The sequence below is a fragment of the Thalia democratica genome, chromosome 2 (genome assembly GCF_965202585.1).
Source record: "Thalia democratica chromosome 2, ktThaDemo2.hap1.1, whole genome shotgun sequence".
NCBI classification, from domain to species: domain Eukaryota; kingdom Metazoa; phylum Chordata; class Thaliacea; order Salpida; family Salpidae; genus Thalia; species Thalia democratica.
The window spans coordinates 101,190,817-101,195,865 of NC_139166.1; the positions used below are offsets into that span (position 1 = coordinate 101,190,817).

General features: G+C 27.7%; 1 non-coding gene across 1 annotated transcript; it reads right to left on the reverse strand.

Annotated features, from left to right (window-relative positions):
* Nucleotides 1–4,401: 4,401 nt before the first annotated feature.
* Nucleotides 4,402–4,483, reverse strand: Trnal-aag (transfer RNA leucine (anticodon AAG)). The gene has a single exon. It is a non-coding gene; the product is annotated as a tRNA-Leu (tRNA).
* Between the last annotated feature and the right edge of the window lie 566 nt (nucleotides 4,484–5,049).

The window sequence follows — 5,049 nt, forward strand, 5'->3', positions numbered from 1 at the left end:
TGGAGAAGGCCATAGCATTTTTAATTTTATTAAAGATGGCCCTTTGAAAAAGATTTTGGGAAGCCCTGTACTATATTGAAAGACTGTACTTAATGGTTTGAAATTTAATCTCAACTTGAAGTATATAAACATGGGAGTTGAAAAACTTATTTAATATTTGTGTTTGCAAGCAAGTATTGGTGGTAATATAAATACAATATCTTAATTTTTTAAATTTTTTCAAAAGATATTACTCACTTTAACTACGTTTAGCTACATGATTTGTTATTAATGTATTAACAAATTGTATTTAACAGTTAAAAATTGTCAGAAAGAATTAGGAGTGACAGATTAAAAATAAAATAGTTTTAAAAATATATACATCAGTCACAACTGATAACTTGTGGGAATTCATTTATGACGTCTGCATAACATTTTAAAGTGGAAACAACTGTGAATTGTAATGCATATTGTTCACTAATATGAGTAACATCATTTATGAGTGTGTGTTGAAACTGAAACCACAGTTCTAAATTATCTTTAGAAAAAATTAGTTGTTACATCATATTTTATTTGACAATAAAAAAAGCGTTTGCACCCAAGTATTTGTGGCTATTCATTTATGACGTCAGAATAATGTTTCAAAGTGGAAACAACTGTGAATTATAACATTAATTATTTGTTTTGAAACTGTATTCACAGCTCTAAATTCTTTTCTAATAAATGCATATTTACACCATTTTTATATCTGACATTAAATTAGATGTTTGCAACCGAGTATCTGTGGTTTATTCGTTCGATGTCCGCATATTTCTTACTTCAATTATGATAAGTTATACTAGTTACAACCGACATCTTGTGGGAAATAAACGTGAGCAAAATGTTTTAAAAACAACTGCGAATTATAGTATTATTTGTGAGTGTATTTTGAAACTGCATTCACAGATCTAAATTACCTTTTAAAAAAATAAGATGTTTCACCGTATCATATCTGATATTTAAATAAGTGTTTGCACCCGAGTATTTGTGGGTTATTAGTTTTATGACGCAAATTTCTTACTTGAAATACAATTATAACATTGAAAAGCTGCACATAGCAGCTAAAAATTCAAGGCTACAAGACATTTATGACAAAAAAACTGATATCTGACTGTTTTTATACATAATTTGCAAACAAGTATTTGTGCGTAATTCGTATGATGTCCGCATATTTCTTACTTGATAAGCTTACTTGAAATACAATTATAATTTCGAAAGGCTGCATTTAGCAGCTTAAAATTTAAGACTAGGCAACATTTAAGTTAATAATTTATTAATGACTGATTTTTTTTGTATACAATTTGAAAGCGAGTGTTTGTGGGTGTAAAGAGTTTTCAAGTAAAAATTTAAAATTTAACAAAGTGCGTATTTAAAACGGAAATTTAGCTTTAACGTCTAACACATAAATCTACTACTAATCAACTATTAGAACGAATAATAACCTTCTAGTCTTGATAACATCGTCGATAACGTGAACTCTATTATCCGAATTCAGTATTATTTCGATTATGCGAACAGACATCAAGTATTCGTACTCGAATTCCGTGGAGGCCATTATCTGGCATATCCAGAAAATCTGTATATAATATTATTGTTATCTGAAGTATCCAAAGTATCTGTACTATAATAAAAAACACAGAATATCTTTGGAAATGATAAAAATACTCGAAATATTTTTTGAAATAAAAAAGTCTTAACTGTGATAAAACTTTTATAGTCTTTTAACCTCTTAAAAACTATTAAGTTTTAAGTTAAATAATTATACTAAATAACAATAATCTAAATTGTGATAGAACTTGTACATTTTGTTTAGATTTTATAAAGAATAATACTAGAAGAAATAAACAGTAATGTAAATTTCAAATAATACTTAAATTTTTTATTAAAACTTTCTTTATTCATAAATGTAAAATAAATATCAAACAATAATCTAACTTTCGATAGAGCTTGTATACTTTGCTTAAGTTTTATAAAGAATAACCCAAGAAAAATAAACAGTAATGTAAACTTCAAATAATACTTAAATGTTTTATTCTAAGTTTATTTTCATAAATGTAAATATCAAACAACTATCTAACCTGTGAAAGAACTTGTATATTCTCTTCAACCCTCTTATCATTCACTTTCTCCACACTGGGAGGCGCTAAAGTGTTTCTACCGTTTGGTGGCGCCACGCTCTGCGATGACGTGGCAAGTTTGCGGTTTGATGACGTCAACGATTTGTCGCCACTTCCAAACTCTGTTGGAGATTAAACTTTTAGAATTTTTACTAATATGTTATTTTTAGAATTATCAAAAAACTGGAATAAATTATTATAGGGATCTAAATGACTTTATTATTTTTCCATCAAAAAAACTGGAAATATATTAAGAGGTACTTAAACTCAGTGAGTTACTTTTAGTTATTGACTATTTAAACAACTCTGGTAATACTTTGAATTTTAGTTCAGCTAAAAATGGCTTTTGCTAGGGTTGAACAGAATATATTAAACAGCTTTGTTTATGAGACTAAACAACACATTTAACACACTCCTTTCTTCGAAACCTTAAGTGTGTTATTTTATAAATACATTTTCGTAGCAGTAGTAGTTTATTCAGACTAAAGTATAGATTAAAGTATAAATAAAAAATAAATTAACTACAGTTTTATTATTTACAATTTTTAACCAACCATTCTGCAGTGCTTTCTCCAGTTCTTCCGAGTAAATCCCGTCGACTACGGATTTAGTGACTATCACCGAACCGGAACGACACCTATTGTGACGTCGCATCGATGACGTGTTGCTTCCCGACGGCTTCGATGACGTACTCGGTTGCTTGGCAACTTGTGATGACGTGTTGGGTTGCTTGGCAACGAGCGAAGGCGACGGCATCAGTAATGAAGTTTCTCTACTCCGCTGTTTTCTACTGTAAAAATAAACAAAGTTTAAGATATCAACTTGAAAAGTTTTTACTTGTTAGGGGAAATTGCACGAAGGAATACTCAAACGAGATGTCAGTTTTTTAAGCTTATTTTTTAAGTTTAAATGGTCGAGTATTAATTGTTGGGTTATTAGATTGAGTTATAGATATTGTGGATACAAAGTAAGAACAAAGATACTAGATAAAGTATCGAAAGTTAGAGATCAAAATCGAACTTGAGTTTTGTTATAAAGCTAAGAATAAGTAAACTTAAAAGCAATGTTTAAATGTCGGAATTGGAGTTCTATTAAAGTTAGAATTTATAGTTAATCGTTTGGATTATAGCAAATAGCTAGATGTTTGGTAATTTAGTCAAAAGCTAGAGAGTTTGTCACACATTGGATTGGTGATGAAAGATTTTTAACAGATGACAAATGTATAAAAATAAAGATAAACTTTAGGTGTAAAAACTGCCAGGGTTTTCTTTAACACTTTGTGTAACTCCAACAATTGCCCATTAAGTAGTAGACTAAGTTTTAAACTTATAGAAGAAACTTTTTTGTTTTGTATTATTTTCAAAGAAACTTTAAGTTTAAGGGAACATTTGACAACTTTTTTCATAAAAAAACAGAGAAATTATTTTCCTTTAAGTACTTATATTTATTTCGTTTAGTATTTTAGTGCGAAAAAATCTAAGACTTTTAACAACTTATCTAAAACGAACCTTGCAATAATTTCGTTATTTTGTTCATTTAGTTGTTTAGTAGCTTTTTCCAAAGTGAGAAATATTTCAATAATAGTCGGTGATTGCTTATTACTTATATTATTTATTAGCGACCTTATTATTTGACACAAATGATTTGTAGTCATTCTCCTATCTAATGCTCTGTATATCTGTAAAAAAATTAACTTGAATACTTCTAAACTTAATTTAATTAGATCATTATAATTCTCATAGTTATTAAAAAGTTATTTGAATGTTTATTTAAGTAAATAGTCTACAAACATAACCTCGAAGTAAATATATTAAACAAAAGGCATAACAAATATTCTTAAAACAACTAAAACTTTTTATTAAATTAAAGTAACTCATTAAATTTTTTTGCAGTACAATTAAACCGAACATTATTGGCAGCTTTAATCAAATAACAAAATAAACAACCAACATTTACATTTAGAGAAAGACACTTAACTAAAGTTTTACTGAGAGCAAGTACATTAAAAACTTGTTTTAAAACACAGACAGCTGTGTAAGTTTAAACATTTAACAAATTATTTTTAGAATATTTAATAAAATCTTATTTTAAAAACACTTCAAACTTGTACAGATGCTTTCATTTTACGAATTATTTTAAATTAACATTATCATAATGCTAAAATTTTATATTCCAAGGAAAATAGAACTATTTATCAAAAGCTGCCATGAGTGTAAAAAGTTATTAACTTTAGATTTCAAGTAAAATTCGGAAAAATAAAAAAGAGTGGCAGCAGTGGGATTCGAACTCACGCCTCCGAAGAGACTGGAGTCTTAATCCAGCGCCTTAGACCACTCGGCCATGCTACCACGTGACCGAAATTTGAAACAAGCGTATTTAAATGCTTTTATTACGTCATAATCACTTATGAGGCTTGTACTGCGGTTTAGTAGTAGAGAAAAGTTGTTTGTGTGTAAACATTTTTATCTTGTTTGTTATTTGACGGTTTATTTTAATCACGCCGATATTATTAATGTACACGTACACATTAGTATAAACCACAATCAAACTAGAATATATATATATATATATATTTATTATCTTTTAATTAATAAATAAGTTCAGTTTATAAATTTGTTTTGAATATAGTTTTAGTTTTCAAAATTTAGCTATCTTACAGTTACTAACAAAAAATATACACGAAAATTCATAAGCTATTTTACAGAACTTTGCATGAAAGATATGTATTTATATGTAGTGCTTTTGAGAAATATATTTCTTGCTTGCAGTGAAATAAACATATAAAATTCATAACAGGGTTTTTTACATACAATTACTTTTTACAACTGAATTGAAAGACTAAAAAAGAAATAAATGGTAATAAACTGGAAAGGAGTAAGTATTAATTTCAAATATTTATAAAAACCTTAATAAA